The 19,090-nt window shown below is 38.7% G+C and overlaps 1 protein-coding gene across 1 annotated transcript in view; it reads right to left on the reverse strand.

Moving 5' to 3' along the window:
- hdac11 (histone deacetylase 11) overlaps nucleotides 1-2,018 on the reverse strand; it is a 47,051-nt gene extending 45,033 nt beyond the window's left edge. Inside the window, exon 1 of the mRNA XM_041783954.1 lies at nucleotides 1,359-2,018. The gene's annotated coding sequence lies outside the window, so the exon portion shown is untranslated. The remainder of the gene's footprint in view (nucleotides 1-1,358) is intronic.
- Between the last annotated feature and the right edge of the window lie 17,072 nt (nucleotides 2,019-19,090).

The raw sequence follows: 19,090 nt of genomic DNA on the forward strand, positions 1-19,090 counted from the left end.
TCCTGTTATTTGTCAGATAGAGGCAGCATATATACTGTGATCTTCTACATTTGTCCTGGTCTGACCTGCTGATGAGCCTTTTTTTGCTTATACCAATTTTCTTTATTTGAAGAATAACTGACAACCATAACACATGATTCTTGTTTTCTTTATGGACATTAAGTTTAAACTAATGATAAAACATGGCTGTTAAATAAACCTTTAAGAGGGTTTCATAAATATCTCTAATTGTCAAACTGATAAATCTCCACCATGTTGAGTGTCAAACCTCTGGACTTTATTCTCCTTTAAACTTCTGTCATCATTTATGGTCGAAGTGTCTTTAAATGTGTAAAATAAAGCTTTAAATTTTATGTTAAATAATAAATGGTTTGGATTTGCTGCATTGAGTTCATATTTGTAAAAGTTGTCAACATGTGTTCAACGCTCAGTTTTCATTTACAGACTCTTATCATCAACTTTGCAGGTATTACGGGGGAAATCTGAGCTTTGTCTGAACACACCCGTCTCATTTTTACAAGTATCTAAATCATTAACACTGACGCTGAGAAACAAGCACGGCCTAAGCGAAACATAGGTTGTCAAGATGATAAATTCCACTGGCCATAGTGGCTGGTCAAGGTCACACACAACTGAAATCTGCCCACGTTTGACTAGTTTGCAGAAGTAAATGTCAAGCCCTGTCTACAAATATTTGTAAGCATATAAGGGCAGGTAATTTTAATTCTCCTCAGATGAGGCTGAACCAGGTAGGTGTAGGTTACAAAGAGAGAACAGTGCTTTGCAACTGATTTATTTATTTATATATTTATTTAAGCAGTAGTAGTAGTAGGTGTCGTTGTGGTAGAAGTGTTGGATGCGTACGGACGCAGACTCTAACTAAAGTCTTCACCGCTGACAGCATCATTGGCTGCAGATCCAGCTGCTGCCCTCCACAGAAACGGACGCTGCTTCTCGAGGAAGCTACGGAGAAATTTACGTAAACCACGTAAACTTGTTTCCCCTCCCTTCTTAATGTTGCATCTCTACAAGACACCCCTTTGGCGTCGCCTACGTCCCTACATATAAACACGCATGTGAGTGACACACATGCTATGTAAAACGCTGTGGAATGCATCCCATTCGACAGCAGCCTATTCCTAGGCATGCGCAGTAGCATGTAAACATTTCCAAAGACGCAACGGCATAAGGTAGTGTGTCCGCGTATTCATTGTGCCTCCATGCACCGTGTATGGAGAATGTTACTAATATTACCCAGCTGTTTTCATCGTTGTATGCACAAAGGTCCTCCTCAAACTGCTGCACCAGCCTGGGACAGTTTCACGGCTCAGAAGCTAGCTCCAGCCGATGTGACTCACCTGCTGCTGTGGGTAGAATAACGCTGGTCACTGAACGGCTGCTGGACACAAGCTGGGACTGGAAAATATCACTGTATTTCTTTCTTAACAGATCAACTTAAAGTTATTTGTCAGTTCCCAGCCTGTATAACCTACATTCAACGTTATTTAGACAGTGTTACTTTACAGTGTCCCTCTCCTCCTGCCCCACTCCGACGTAGAATGTGCGTAAGCGCCGTATGTGGCGTTCACGGCACACACGGAAATTTAAAGCAGTAGAAGCTTGTATTATACTCAGTAAAGGTTTCACTTTCTTTTTAGCTTTCTCTCTCTGTTTACTGCACGTTTCATTTTAATGTAAAGAAAAATGATTCCTCCGTTTTACTGCTGAGTTTTGCCTCATGTAGAAGAGGGTTGGTGATGGGTTTCTATGACTACCAAATATCCCATCACAACTGAATGCACTCATTTGACCAATTTTACATAAAACAGATTAAAGACATGCAGATATATAAACAATTCAACTCTGTAAGTGCACAATAAATACTAGTGAAGTTAAGATAGCACAATGATGCAATATAAATCAGTGCTGACCTAAAATTTGCACTATTTATTTTAGGATGGCTTTCTGAACATGATGTATATTTTGTCCCATGCCCGAGCTGATATCTAAAAATCCCTTTTTTCTACATTCACTTAAGCTACAGAAATAAATTTCTTTTTGGAATAGTTATTATTATTGTTGTTGTTGTTGTTGTTATTAATATTGATAATAACAATAATTTTTTGGTCCAAATATGTATTGAAAGCCCCCCCAAATTAGGAGTAAAAATTAGAATATCATTACAAAGTTCATTTTCTCCCGTGATTTAATTTAAGAATTAAAACTTGCCTTTGACAACCCTGAGCCCATCCCTGTTCCTTGTGCTCCTTTTCTTAACACACGTTTCCCTTCCATGAATATGCTTTGGTACATCCCCTGAGAACAGCCTGCCCTTTCAGCAGTGACCTTCTGTGGCTTACCCTGCTTGTGAAGAATTTCAATGATTTTCTTCTGAAGTTTTTTTTTTTTTTTTCAAGTCAGCAGTCTTCTCCATGATTGTGGTTGTGTGTACTGAACCAGAGTTAGAATAAAGGCTCAGAAAACCTCTGCAAATTGGACTTTTCCACAATATTCTAACATTTTGAGATAGTGGATTTTTTTTTTAATTTTCATGAGCTGTAAGCTGTAATGTGTAATGTAATGTAAAGTTAAGACAAAAATAGTTTTGATATGTTTCACTTTGTATGAGTTGAATCTTAAATTTATGGAAGTTTTATTTTTTGAAGCAAATCACAGGATAAAATAACGTTTACATAACAAATCTAATGTTTTGAAATGCACCTGTATATGAATTTCTAAGTTTAGCTAAATCTTAAAGTCATGGTCTGCTCAAATAATGTAGACTAAAACCCTGCCATATCTCAGCACAGCACCAGTAAACACATGTTTACTTAACAACGTTGCAAACACCCAGAAGGTCACCAGTGAGGCTGGTCTGTAGAGGAAAGTAGAGTTATGCTGAATATCAAACACCAAATTAGTCTTTTGCTCATGCTTTTTGGTTTTTAAATTACTTTTATCTTTGTCTTTCCTGTTCTTCACCTCAGTGATAGATTATTTTAATTGCAAATATTCTGTCTGAATAAGGCTCAAACCACAAATGTAGATGTCTACATGCCTGAATCTTAAAATTCCTTTAATTCCTCTGCTTACAGCCCTTGAGAAAAGTACTGAGTCACCATCACTGACAATGCAATTTCACAGAATGCCTTTATTCAACCTTAATTATTGCAAGTTATACTTTGTCAAGCAGGAATACTTCATATTGTGTTGTTTTTTTTGATAGGACTCCATGATGCCTTGCATGCCAAACATTTGTAAAGCATCGAGCATAACAGCCTCAGACCTATTAGAACAATAAAAGAGCTGCTAATTACTTTGAATAACCTAATCACTTGACTTTCCCTCATGACTTTCTGAAATTTACTCTGTACCAGAATGATCAGCTTAGTTTTGGGGAAAGAGTGAAAAATTAACAACTGTAACTTTTAATCTTCAGATTTTCTTACATGCAAAGTGTCCTCTGATCTGATCATACTTTGTGTGGTTTCTAATACAAACTCCTATAAAAGCTTTTGATATGTCTCTGCCTTAACAGAGCAAAATGAACCCACACATTACAACATTAGCCACCGCAATGCAGCCACTGACAGGCAAAATGTTACCTGTAATTCCTGTGAATTGGGTGACTCTGTAATCCTGCCCATGAGCAGCTGCAGAGTGAGATGTCTATAAATAGCACAATATGTTAATGCCTGAGTATGGTAATAGGGATGGTCTAACTCTGAAGTGAAGAGGAGCATTACCTCTCCACTGGGCCGGAAACGGAGAAGAAACTGTCTATAGAACTTTTCAGTGACCTTGCTGTGATCCGTGGTGTATTTTTAGCTTGTGTTCATTTTCTTTACTTTCTGAATATAACTTCTTCATAATTGATCTATCTTTGCAAACCATGTTTTCCATGAGCGGGATCTTTGATAAACAATGATGAGGGGGCTTTTAAGATAAGTTAGTTCAGATAAATACTTGTAATAAAGCAATAATAAACTGAGCAGGGCTATCATGTTTAAAGCTTTAACCAAATTTTAAAATAAAGGTTATTGAGTTGCAGATAAAGTTAAAATTTGTCTGTAATCTATGGATATTTTTGGAGTGGGCTAGGCCCCTTATCTCCAGGGAAGAGCAATTTTAGCACTTCACCATACAAAAAAAAAACATTTTAGACTATCACTATCCTATACTTCCTGCAAGGACTATAGAGACACAAAAACACTTCAAATCAAAATTTGGGGGGGGGGGGGGGTTGATGATGACAAACCAGAATGTAAATAAGCTGAAATAAAATATAGGAGTAACAAGGCTATTTTTAAAATGTAAGGAGTAGAAAGTACAGATAACTGCATGAAAATGTAAGGAATAGAAGTAAAAAGTTGGCTGAAGAATAATTACTCCAGTGAAGTATAGATACCCAAAATTTCTACTTAAGTAAGGTAATGAAGTATTTGTACTTAGTTACTTGACACTTGACACCTCTGCTCTACGAGCAGATTGCTGCCATACAGACCCAACCTCGGATAAGTGGAAGATGGATGGATGCATGGATGGATGGATGGATGAATGGATGGATGCATGGATGGAGGCATAGATGGATGATGGATGCATGAATGGATGGATGGATGCATGAATGGATGGATGGATGCATGGATGGATGGATGGATGGATGGATGCTTGGATGGATGGATGGATGGATGGATGGATAGATGGAAGGATGGATGGATAGATGGATGGATGCAGAGATGGATGGATGCATGGATAGATGGAAGGATGGATGGATGGATGGATGGATGGATGATGGATGCATGGATGGATGGATGGATGGATAGGTGGATAGATACATGGATGGATGGATAGGTGGATAGATGCATGGATGGATGGATGCATGGATAGATGGAAGGATGGATGGATGGATGGATGGATGGATGATGGATGCATGGATGGATGGATAGGTGGATAGATACATGGATGGATGGATAGGTGGATAGATGCATGGATGGATGGATAGGTGGATAGATGCATGAATGGATGGATAGGTGGATAGATGCATGGATGGATGAATGGATGGATGGTTAGGTGGATAGCTGCATGGATGGATGGATGGATGGATGGTTAGGTGGATAGATGCATGGAAGGATTGATGTTTTTGACTACACAACAAAACTTGAGAAAAACTTGACGCTGAGCTAAACAGCAGTTTTTAAACCCATCAGTTTGTCATGTCACAGAATGCCAAAACTCAACATATAGAGTGAAACAAAGACCTGTCTTTGGTGTTCCAGTTATATTTGATGGTTCACCTTACAACCCTGTATAGGCACAACCCAGACAACCGCAAACCCAAGAAATCCCATATCATATCTAACACTTTTGTTTGAAGCTGCACAAATATTTCTACTGCCTGTCAGTGGTAATTTCTGTTTTTCTGCTAACAGAATTGATTGACATTGTGAGGTCCACACCTGACATGAATTAGATGGTCTGCTTGAGACAATAAACACCTGACCAACAATATTGAGCATCTGTTACCATAGAAACTGTCAAAATAGATATGACAGCCACACTTTCAGCTCAGTATGAGTGAGAACAAATGAAATAGAGATCATCCTGCTGATGCCTAATTCACCCAGAAACACCATCAATGAAACATCTGAAATAATGCAATAACAACCTGATTTTCTAACCCTTCATCCATTGTGCTTTATGGTGTAATGTTCTGATGTTTCCTTATGGACCTAACAATCTCTCCTGGCAGTTTAGTTGATGTATGAGAAAGCAGCTTCTAACAAGTCTTCAGAGAAGTATTTCAACATCAATCAGTGTTTTCCATCTGCACAGCTAAAGCTGGAAGGGGCAATTATCTCATGCAAGGATTGGATATTTCCTTAACACTGATTCACAGGATTATTCCTCTGACAAAGGTGAATGTTTAAACCTGTGAGCAGCAGAAGAAAAATACTCCAGGCTCTAGAAAACACATTTCATATTATTAGAGGAGAAGGTAGGATGTGATAGCTTGAATAAAATCAGCCTGTTCAGATTGACTTTATCTTAAGACTAACACTAACACTAAAGCTAAACATATCCAGTTATTGCTAAAGGGGCTGTTTATCTTTGGCTGTTTACAGTTCAGTTTCATAAGGACTAGTTCTATATGATTCCATCCACATTAGTAATGGGGCTGAAGGGATTTCAATGCCTGCTAGTTGATCTTTTCATATCTTATATTTCTTAATAATTATTGGCTCACCCAGAGGAGAAATAAACTGTGAATTGATGATGATAACCTCCTCTCTCTACAAATGAATTAGTGATCAATTTGTAGAGTCACATATGCAACCTAATGAAAGCAGTGATTTTCTAGCATCACATCCAAACACAAAATGTATGATATATTTGTACAATACAATGTATTCTGCACCAGCCTCATCCTGAAAAGCAAATGGTGTATTCTTGTCCTCTGGTATCATAGTCGACTTTGGATTTGATACCAAATAGTACGCCAAAGACAAGGACTTTCTACTCATTTTGCAAAATATATTGTTTAACAGGCGTTTTATTCAATTTTAGCTCTTTGCTCTTGTTTTAAAAATAAATGTCAATTTCCAATTTAACTGCCTCTTTCCTACAGCTACATCTGAGCTAATAGCTACTGTGGCAGCAGCCATTGGATAAAGTCATGCTAAAGTGGACCGCAAGAAGAGCGAAAACACCTTTTTCCATTGTGAAAAGCTTTAATTGTAGGGGGTAGTGTACACATTACTTACATTTAAGCACAAATGTCACTTAAAAACTTCTGTTTAATTTTAAATTGAACTCATTTTAATATTTTTTTTACAACAATGCACAAAGGTTGCAATTTAAATCACCTCAAATTATTGTGTTTGTTTTCTTTTGGAAAGTATCCCGTAAGAGAAAGCGTTTTTCTTTTGACCTCAGTTTCATTTCGAACAGCTCTGCTGTGGCATGGAAAGGCAGAGCAGAATCTCTCCCTCATATTTTGAGTTATAAAGCAGATATAGTGCTTGCTATGCTTGCATTATTTTGAATGACAATGAGGCCGTACTCTGTGTGAGTCTTTCGAGGCTTCACATTTTTTGACTGCTGGCTGAAAGACTCAGGAGAGACACACTACATTTTATTTCCTCTTAAACAATGCCTCTCAGTTTTCTCCCTCCTCAGGCTGATGCAAACATCATCTGATTTCCCGAGCCAGGCAGTGATCTCATGAAACACTGCCTTTATGGTTGTTTGTCTTGCTATTCTCCATCCTGCCAGCCTTCTGTTGTGGTTTCCTTCAGATGCCAAACCTGATCTCATGCAGTAAACAAATCACCAGTGGAAAAGAGCCAAAGTCCTGACTAGTCTCCACTCATTTACCATTTTTTGATGGCAAGGTCTGTTTTTATTCTTCACATAATAGCTTTGAAGGCCCCAAAATGGAACCAAAATATCCTACAGAAGTACTTAATTATAATACTTTCATATAAATGATGAGTCTTTCGAACAGCATTTTTTTTATGGTCTGTATCTATGCATGTTTTTTTCAGTCCCAACCAACTGACAAATACGTAGAATTTCTCCTCTTTAGACAATAAGATCAAGGGCCATCTGGCATGACTGCTGCTGCAATGGCGCCCTCAGATGCTGTCTGCCAGTTTGCTTAGGTGCATTTAGAAAAGAAACCATAAACATGGGAAACCAGCTACCTCTACTCTCACTCTGGGAGTCAGTGGATGCTTTGCTTGAATTGGTTTAGACATTTGTATGTTCTCCATACTGATATCATAATTCCATTCCATTTATTTACTCCAGTCTATGGCAAGTTGTGCTACATGCATGTATAGATGTTAACAATGAGAGCCTGGTGAGCACACAATTTAGAATTTTGCCATGTAACATTACTGATACTTCGCTGATCCCCCCTAATGTTGTGGCCAACTTTAACTTTATCACATTAAAGGGATATTTCAGCATTTTTGAAGTTGGATTACATAAGGTACTTGGCAATAGTAGTAGCATAAGCCTCTAGAGCAGGGGTGTGGAACTCAAGGATCGGGGACCAAATCCAGCCCATGGCTCAGTTATACCCAGCCCACCAGATCATATCATATTCTTATTATAACTGGCCCACCAGTATGAGGTCTGCAAATTTCCTCCGGTATAACAATCTATAACAATTTTTAAGTCATATTTGTGGTGTTTTAATTTGTATTCTGTGTATTATTTTGGTTACTTCTGGTTTCCGGAGTATCGTCCTGGCTGCTAACTTTACTCTGCTCTCCCTGAGGCATCCACCCCTCCCCCCCGGTGCTGTGGAGAGTCACACCTGCAGCGAATCACTCATTTGACGGACACTACTTAAGATCGGCTGCAGCTCTCTACAGCGCCTGAGTCTTGCAGAACTTACCTCACGGTAACTCCAGCTCCAGGTTCTCTCTCGAGATCTCCAGAGAAGTTTCTTGTGCTATTTTGATGATTGTTATTAGTGAATTCCAGTGCTGTATTTTTGTGAACCCTCTTCTAACGTGCCTCTCCTCTTTTTCCAGTGCCTCCAGCCCAGATCACCGCAGCCAGCACCAGCGCACTCTCTCACTCACCTGGACTCTTGGAATCCCCCCTCCCTTATTCACTTACCTGCACAATAAAACTGTTCAAACCTGCTCCTCTGTTTCCGCATTCTGGGTCCAACCACACTACCAAACATAACAATATTTTGACATTTTAAACAAATAAATTAGAATTGTATCTGACATTTTGACATTTTCATCTCCTAATTTGGAATTTTAATCCCAAATATTAACCTTTTCAATTTAAAATATCACATTTTTATCTCATCTTTGGACTTTTATAACTCAGTATTTTTAGTCTTATCTCATATTTTGACCTTTCAAAATCTTGATCTTGAATTGTGTCTAATATTTTCACAGTTTAAACTCATGACTTTGAATTTTATCTCATATTTTCACCTTCTAAACTCTTGATTTAGAATTTTTTCTTATATCTTGACCTTTATAACTCCTAAGGATAACTTTTAATCCAAAATATTGACCATTTTGTTTCAAAACTTAAATTTTTTTAATCCCATCTTTTGACCTTTTAAACTAACGGTTTTGAATTTTATCTCGTATTTTGACCCGTAAAACTCATGATTTTGAATTTTATTTAGTACTTTAACTTGTTAAAAATCATAACTTTAACTTTTGATTTTTTTTTTCGGCCCCTGCTGTGACTGAGTCTGACATTCCTGCTCCAGGGATTTCAGTGGGCCTGGCCCCCTGGACTCACTGGTTGTACTGGTAAGGAAGCAAGACCATACAGTGATATGGATGGGTACAGTTGCTCTGCGTGATTTAGTGAGTTTAAGGTCAGAATTGTCCCAAAACCAATTTTGGCTTATGCTATAACCAACATATTGAAGCATTTATTGTTTTGTTTTAACCCAAGTCTCCGTGTTTAGCACTATTTTCCAGTGCAAGCTTCGGCTGTGGCTACGTGTTCTTCCGCCTCAGTGTATTGTCATCTTCCAATCAGCTTTTTAGGTCTGTGTGCTTCATCAGAAAAAACAACAACAAACTAAACTAAAAAAAATCAACTAAAATGAGCGATTCAGTCTTGAGTGACGATGACATGCCGTTTACTGTGAATATGAGTGGGTACTTTTAAGACCTGAGATACACAGAGAAACAACTTCTCCAGATTGAGACTCAGTGGAAAGAGAGAGAGAGGGAGAGAAACTTTAGTGAAGACTGGTCAGCAGGACAGATCACAAGTTACCTGGTGGTGTAGGGGTGTATACTGTGAGCTTACAAACATGAAGAGTTACAGCTAAGTGGGACACACCTTTTTTCTGGACATGATCAAGAAAAGAAGCTCACAGATACCTGCATCACTGCCCATCCAGTGCCCTACCTTGCTCAACACTGGTGTCTTACAGACCTTCAGCAACTTTGAAAATATAAATTGGAAAAACAGATACCAACCAGAAAAATGGAAATGGAAATCTCCAATTAAATTTATGACTGTTGCTTTGTTATTCCACTGACTGATAAAAGAAGCTATAGTCAGCATGATATGTTTACTCTATGGAAACACTGTGTCAGCTGCTTGAGTGAAAAACTCGTTTTATTTTAGTTTGTTGTTGTCTCTGATGAAGACTACAGACCAAACAGCTGATCAGATATGCTGAGACTGAAGAATGCATAAGCTGATAGCTGAAGCTTGCATTTTAAAATAGTTCCAAACACAGCAGCTTTCTCTGTGAAAAATAAAAAGCTTCAAAACTGTAGAATATAGTGTACAATTGAATTGTTTTTTTTTTTCTAACCCATTTTTACCTAAAACTCACTAAAGTATGTGGTGCTGTAATGCCAAGCTTCTCCAAGTGCGCCCTGTTTGAAGGGGCAATACATATTGAAATCCCTAGAGGCTAATGCCACTCCTATGGCCAAGTACCTTATATAATCCAACTTCGAAAACACTGAAATATCCCTTTAACTTTTCATTCTGTGTAATCTTTTAAAGGTAGTCTTAGTCTCAGTTTTAACTGTAGCAGTAGGCTGTGGTTAAAACCACCCAACTGAAAACCATGAACTTGACTTGGGCTGGGATTGTTTACCCAAGTGAGCAAAGGGGGTGGGGCTTAGCCATACTGTCGGCCTATTGGTTCATAATTAAAATACAGTATCTTTAGAGTAAATCAGTAGCTGATTAAAACTTCTAAACAGTTCTCACAATATGGGAGTGATGGGTCAATCAGCTAACCTGTATTCTGTTATGTTCACCTCTTAATGCTGTTTAATTTTGATTTAATGTTTTTGTCTGGACAAATCAAGCCAGATTTCATGCTAAATTCTGAGATTTTATTAGTATAATCAGGGTGGATTCCTTGTATCAAGGGGGCCAAGCAACACAATAAGTGTGTTTGGTACATGATGAATATTTAAACTGTAATACCACAGAGCTTGACTCTGTAATTTTAACACATTTTCAGACACTCCCACTTTTCCATCTAGTATGGCATAGTGCCAAAATCCAGAATGCCACTGTGCCTCCTGTGGGAGCTTCGGCCACTGCCACTCACAGCTCAACGGTCTTGTCTGAGAATATTTTGCAGAGCCGTGGCAGGGAGCAAAGGGGCCCACAGCATGGACATCAATGTGCTGTCACAGCGAGCATCGAACGCCTCTTATCCGGCCCCACATCTGACAGCTGTTCCCATGTCACCACTGCACACTGATGGGGAGGTGTAGAAGAAGACTACAATAAAATCAGACGCCACTCCTCAGCTGTTCTCTGAAGAGGAGGTTGAGAAGTGTGTCAAGGTTATAGCTGATCTGAAGTGTATTGTGCCAAATCCAGAAAAGAAAGTGGATTCTTTTAGAGGATGTTGTAATTATGCACCTAGTTTAATTTTACAGCTATAGTTTTTTTAGCTGAAATAGGACACATTTGTAATGTCAAAGAGTAGAAAAAGCCTGCCTTAGAACAGATCAGACTGAGTTTTAACTCTAAGATATTTTATGTGCAAAGCCAGCATTCAAGTCTTGGTCCTAATAGTATTAAAATTAACAACATCCCATGATGCCTGAAAACTCATGTGCAGTCCACAGTGGGGCCAGCACAATTAGACCGTGGAGCTTAAGCCTGATTGTCAACAGAATTTGTCATAAAGTAATGATATAAGAGCAGGCTGATTCATGGGGCACATGCTCACAGGGGTCTGTGCTTTTCTTAACAATACTAGCAGCAGTGGTTGGGGTGCAGGTGGCCTAGTGGTTTAAGGTGCGCTCCATGTTAGCAGTTGACCTGGGTTCAAGTCTGGCTGGTGGTGACAGAAATTATCTTTGCTGCCATGTGGTTGGATGGTTTATCAGCTGAGTTTGATTGCATACATTTGATTTTATACAATGGTGTCAAATAGCTTATTATATGCGACTTGTGGGCCTCATACAGCTGTTTCAGTTTTTATGTTTACGATTATTCATTTTTATTCTCTTTTTGGGTGAAACATCAGGGCTTTGAGACTGCCTGTGTGAGTGCTGCATCTCATACACCGTTGAAAATCCAGAGAATAGAGGGCTCATTGCTTCTCTGAGCTGTGCATGTCTCTCTGCCAAAATAAATTGGAATTCTAAATAGAGAACCATACTTACCTTGTTTTAGCAGCTATGTACACTATATGGACAAAAGTATTTGGCTGCCTGACCATAACACCATATTCAAACACAAGTGTAACATGGAGTTGCCCTACACTTGCAGCTAAAACAGCTTCCACTCTTTTCTTTGAAGGCTTTCCAAAAGATTTTGGGGTGTTTTTGTGGGAATTTGTCTTGGCCACAGTCATGTTGGAATAGAACAGGGCCTTCTCCAAACTGTTGCCAGCATAGCATAGCATTGTACAGAAAAATTGTCCTTCATTTGAGATAAGGGGGAAGCCCAAACCCTGAACACAGCCCCATACCATTATTCCTCTTTACCAGACTTTACAGTTTGCACAGTTCAATTAGGCAGGAAATGTTCCCCCAGCCACCACCAAGCCCACACTCATCCATTTGACTTCCAAACAGAGAAGCGTGATTTGTTACTCCACAGAACACATTTCTACTGCTCCACAGTCCAGTGTCTATAAACTCCCGAAAATGGCACTGAAATAGCTGTCTTGATTTTGTTAGTTAGCACAACTCAATTCTTTTGACAACTTTTAACTGTTGAGTCTGACAGTGAAAGTCTGAAAGGTGTGTTTGATCTAGAACAGTGGTTCTCAACTGGTGGAGTCACGGGACCCACCATCTACTCTTCAAAGAGAAACGCGACCCAAATTTTGGAGATCTTGTTGGTTAATCAGAATTTTTAAAGAAAAAATAGTATAAACTGGGCCTAAGACAGTACACAAGGTGTAACAAAACAATGAAAAAGGATGTAAAATGCATGTTTTGTAGAGTCTCATGGACAATTTTGTGCAATTTTTTCCCCATGCACACATTGGCAACCCACTGAAAAGGGCTTCGCGACCCACTTTTGGGTCCTGACCCACCAGTTGAGAACCACTGATCTGGAAAGTGCACTTCTTTGTAATGTAATAGTTGATCCCAACAGATGGCACTCCTCTAACTGAGTCAGTAACTTCAGTCATGGTGAAAAAGTGTCAAATTCCCAAAGGCAGTCTGGGAAAACTCAACAGATTAAGCAAACAGCAGGCACAGGGGCTCTCTGATAGGCAGATGGTCTTATGTACACATTCACAAGTGACATGCTACCCTTGGACTCACTGTTCCAGGTCCAGGTCACTTAAATATTACAAAAGGAATAAATAAATGCTCCCATGGTATAAGGTTTGTGGTAACTTGAGGCTAATTTTAAACTTGCTTGAATTGAAATGTGCATGGCCTCAAATCAAAAAACCTGGTACTGCTGTGTGATGCATACTAAACAATTCATTCGGGTCATTTATAACTCTGAGACATCCTTTAATCTCAAAATACAATTTTGTCTTGTGATTTTCTCTTACTTCAATCTGCAGTTCTTATCAGTCAGGTCAGCAACAAGAAAACGGCGGCTCCGCTCCAACGAAGTAAGGGTTGAAAATAAATAAACACCATAGCATCAGATTAAAAAAAAAAAAACGAAACTACGGCTAAACCTAACTGATGCACTTTACCTGAGCTCATAGCTCTACAAAAAAAGGACAACTCACAATTTCAAGTTGAAATAGCCCAAAAAGGTACTCTACATCCACTAAAGCACAAAATTGGATTGGATTCATGCAAAATATTACATTTCTTTAACAAAAAGTCAACTCAAACTCGCCTGTGCCTTTCATTCCCCACAGTCTTAGCCTATATCACCAAACAAAACTGAGACTTTACCCAGTTTTTTCAAATGAACAGGAACTTTAAACATCACAAGGAAACAAAAAAGCTGCTTAAAGTGCCAAGACGGAGGAAGAACACAGATACAAACTAGGCAAGCAGGACAGAGAGAGACCAGGGGAGATCCAGCAGCTGAAGATGTGGGAGGGTCCTTTAGTTTGATGCTCCCTCATTAGGATTCACAGTAAAGCATGAGATAAAGATAGACACTATGCCAGACTAATGATGTTTTTGGTTTCATTTGTAACAAGAACAGTCAGGCTAAAATTTAGCTAAGAATCACAAAGTCTAGTGTACAGTTTGTTGATCCCATCATCTAGAATGACAGTAATGCTCTCCAGGAATGCCAGGTACAAACATTAGAGATGTCTTTAACACATGACAGATCAGAAACCCTGTCTGTATTCATTCTGTTTACTTTGTTTAAATCTGTGTCAATAGATTACTCATGAAGCTAAATCTGATATCAAACATATCCTAGGAAATTTGGGACGGAAATTGTTCAAGCCAACTGGTGGTCTGTGATCTGTGAGTCATGCTGCCTGGCTCGATGTCATCTCAGTGTGGAGCGGTAATGAAGAAGGATATTTCCTGTTTGATTCTGTGTGTGTGATCCTGCAGGATCAGAGAGGATTTGTTTTTTTCAGGTGTACTGTATGTATTGAGAGCCACAGAGCCTTGCAATGACACACACCTAAGGGATGCCTCACAATGAAAATCAAACTCAAACAATAATCAACATGGCTGAAGCTCTCCACTGCGCTGAGGTGTTAGTGTTGTTCCAAATAATCCATAAAACGGCTCGGCTCCCTGCTTACAGCCCCCCTCCTTCATTTATCACTCACTGACCATTTTGCACAGGACCGTGCCGTGATTGATTGTGTTTATGTTTCAGCCTGCTGTGTGACTGATGAAGTGAAGTGTGTGTACCACTCTGAGGAAGAGTGTTGTGTTCGCTCTATGCATGCAGGTAGGCGTCCTGTGCTGCTCACAGAAGACGCTGTGAAGGAGGAGCTGCATGGAGATGAGTTTTAGAGGGTTTTAGCAATTTTTTTCCATCTAAATCAAAACATAACAAAGTGCTCCACTGACTCAAATAAAAACACTTCAGACTCAAGCAGCTTAAAATTTTTGCTGAAGTCTAGAGCTACTAGGAGGTCTCAGAAATATGGCTGATACACCACTGAGTTTTTGTAAAAGATGGGTTTCTTTCAGTTAGCTGCAAATTTAAAAATGGATCTTACTCATTCACATTAGTACCTTCATGTGGTACTGTGCAAGCACATGCTTTAACACATGCTAGAAGGGCATAGAACACAAGTAATAAATGATGACACAAGTGCTTTTGCCAATTTGAGTAGCTTAGAAAGCTGGAAAGGTCAGTTTTACAACCACAATTCCAAAAAAGTTTGAACACCATGGAAGATGTAAACAAAAACATAATACAATGATTTGTAAATCTTACATTTTATTCACAATAGAACATTAACAACATATCAGATGTTGAAACTGAGATTTTTGACCATTTTATGAAAAATATTACTTATTTTGAACTTGATGGCAGCAACACATATCAAAAAAGTAGGGACAGGGCCATGTTCACCATGTAGCATCCCTTCTTCTTTTAACAACAGGCCTAGACTTTTCTATTGTGAAGCCATGCTGTTGTGATGGATGTGGTACATGGTTTAGCATTGTCTTGCTGAAATATGCAAGGTCTTTTCTGAAAGAGATGTTGTCTGGATGGGAGCATGTGTAGCTCTAAAACCTCCATTTTGATTGATAGCGCCTTTCCAGATGTGAAAGCTGCCCATGCCATAGGCAGCAATGCAACCCCATACCATCAGAGATGCAGGCTTTTGAATGATAACAAGCTGGATGGTGCCTCTCCTCTTTAGTCCACAGGACATAACATCTCCAAACGTCTCCATTTCCAAAAATAATTTCAAGTTTTGATTAATCTGACCACAGAACAGTTTTCCATTCTGCCTCAATTTATTTTAAATGAGCTTTGGCCCAGAGAAGACAGCAGTGTTTGCATCATGTTCACATATGGCTATTTTGATGCTATTATGTGCAGTAGATGGTGGGATATTCAAAGTCTTTGCCATTTTACATTGAGGAACATTTTTATGAAAATGTTCCTCAATTTTTAGATATAGTTTTTTGCAGATTGGTGAACCTCTTCCCATCTTTACTTGTAGCAGACTCTGCCTCTTTCCAGACATGTTTACTGACCTGTTGCCAATTAACCTATGTAGTTGCAACATGCTCCTCCAGCTGTTTTTTATTAGTATCACTTACTTGTCCAACCTTTGTTGTCTCACCCCTTCCTTTTTGAATTTTGTTACTGCTATCCAATTTAAAATGTGTTAAAATTTTTCACCAAATGGTAAAATGTTTCAGTTTTAACATTTAAATTTACATTAACAAGCAACATAGTAACCATTAACTGGAGATACAGTGCCTACTAGTGGCATGCAGCTGCATTACAGTTGAGGCAGGGTCTGGACCAAATATTACATTATTTAGATAACCAATCACACGCCTCCCCACATGCCCTCTTACTGTGGATTTTTACCAAAATGAGATGTTGAAAACCAAAAGAATGCCAACAAATGCCTCATTGCTTGGTTTCCCATTATAAGCCTTTATGATGGTTTTATTTTGAAATGTGTTTGAGTGTTCACAAAGACAGCTTTCAAGGCTTTTGAATGCTTTAAGATCACTGCCTGTGCAAAGATAAATGCCTCTTTTAGTTTGGTCGTTGACTCTATTATCTTCCTTTTTGCTCTCTGAAATACTGCTCCAACCTAACAGTCAACAAATATGCACAAAAGCATGATGTCATCAAATCTTGACATCATCAGCAGCATGTCTACTCAGGATCTGCAAATGTCACTGCTGGACTTTAAATCCTCTTAAGTCCCACCATCCCTGAATCCAGATTAAAAGTGGGAGGTGATCAAGCCTTTTCTGTAATGACTCCTGAAATCAATGTGTCCACATATTCAAACTTAATATTGTTCCTTGGCTTTTAACTCAGCATGAGAGTTGTCTCTCTTTTTATGTCCTATTATTTTCCAAATACCTGTTTTTGTCTATTATTTGTTTATTATTTTCTCTTTAGTTTCAGTATGCATCCTAAATTGCTTTCATCGATTTTACAGTGCACTTTGATTCAATACCTCTTTTTATTTGTCTTATTTTTTATTACTGCTGTGGATTGTGTATTTATTTCTGCGTCTTAGTGTCTGTGCAACCCTGTGAAAGATGTGAATATTTTTTAAATGTGCCGTATGAATAAAGTGGGTTGGATGGAGAAGGGGTCAATATTGAAACATGAGACAAAGCAACAGTTATAAAATACAAACAATAAATAAGTGTTATTTTACATTGCAGATGGAGGCTGAGGATGTTTCAAGTTTAAAAGTTTACAGTGAAAAAGAAAGTTACTTTTAATGTTGAAGACAGAGACAGTGCATTTTGACTCTGATACAAGGGATAAGGGATGGAGACAGAATGAACCAAAAAATCCCTAAAATTGTGGAACATTTGTGTCTATTAGGAGAACCAGAGACTGCTTTAATGATTTATCATACGATCACTGACAATGTTATTCTCTGCGTGTTAATGCAGCCTATGTCCTGCCCCCATGACAACAATTTTACAAAACCATATCAGAAATGGCTCCTCTAGAGACTGTTTGGCAAAAGTCTTCTCAATAGCAACCACTCTCAGTTATATGTATTGACCACTGATTAGACTACCGTTGTCAATTTGAAAATACATTTCTCACATTGAAAGAGAAAAGAGTATTATGGATTGTAATTTCAAATATAAAGTAAAAAACAAAGAGTCAGATCTGACAATTCATAGCTGAGTTATAAACTTCCTGTTTGTCAAAGAAATGCTAATTTGAGGGCTCTCCACGGCCCCGCCTTTTGACTAGTGACAATGGGCCAAGGATATTGACATTAACAATGTCTCATGATAAGGGTGTTAAGGGGCCCAAAAAGGCTCCGACAGCATAAAAATAAAAGTAATAGTGACGAAATTGACCAATTTCAGTAGAGCACTTGCACCCTCGGTGCTTGGGACCTAAAAAATGTGATAAAGTAATGGTAGCAGATGCCACATTATTCAAGATTCCACCTGACGATCAGTCATGACAATCAGCATGTGGCTGACTGCAGTTAGATAGGTCCCCTTATTGGAGTTTCCTACTGTCATTGCAGACGTTGCACATTTTAAGCCACGGCAGTAGTTTATACACCCAGAAAGAAAAATTTTGCCACCAGGGGGCTCTCAACCAAAACAATGGCACAATAGAATGGGGCAGTCATGATGTTATTCTGTAGACAAACCTGGAAATTAGCGTCGCATGGGTTCCCTCATTGGGGAGTCTATGGGATTTTTCAAAGGAGTTTTTGGATCATTGCTGAAAATAAGGTCTGTGTCCAATAAAAGTGTATGAAACTTGCACATTTTGTTCATAAAGATAATGTTCATGAATTGATAATATAAGCGTCATATCTGTTTCGTTAATCTAACTGATGAAAGTAAAAAGCTTATGTCATGCTACATTGAACTACAACTTGGTTGACTGAATTTAACGTCATTTAACGTGAGCAGCCGCCTCAGTTGCTCCGCTTGGGTTGAGGATGTTTATGGTTCAGACAAATATATACAATTCAAAGGTGGGGAATTTTTCAGATGTATTTTATGTTGGACGAAACGTTAAACATTAGAATTTCAGATGAGACAACAGGACTCACTTCTGCATTTTAGGACTCATTCCTGCATCACTATATATGATTTGTGCTGCGCTACGCCCATCTGTATTGAGGAGTCTTTTCAGAAAAAAAAAACAGAACCTCATCAGGTGTATTCACTAAATAGATAGCTGACGTTTTGTTTTTTAGTATTGTTTTTTCATAATGAAGGAGAATGCATTGAAAAGTGCTCATCCGCGTTCAAGCTGGGTGTGTTCCAATGGTGTGCATGCGCTTGGGCGTCGTTTCCTGTCCAGCATGGGCCCCCTATAGTTGCCTTTTGGCAAGTAGTGCCACTGCATAAAAGAGGAAAACAATCAAGCATTTATTACTGTCACAGTCTTGGCCTTATTGTTGCTCTGTGATTGCTTTGCTGTAAATGCACTTTTGTTTGTGGAGGTTAGGATTTGCTTTTGCGTTCAAGTGAGTGCTCTGTCTGTCTTGTGAATC

This window comes from Cheilinus undulatus, linkage group 3 (genome assembly GCF_018320785.1).
Source record: "Cheilinus undulatus linkage group 3, ASM1832078v1, whole genome shotgun sequence".
Classification (NCBI taxonomy): domain Eukaryota; kingdom Metazoa; phylum Chordata; class Actinopteri; order Labriformes; family Labridae; genus Cheilinus; species Cheilinus undulatus.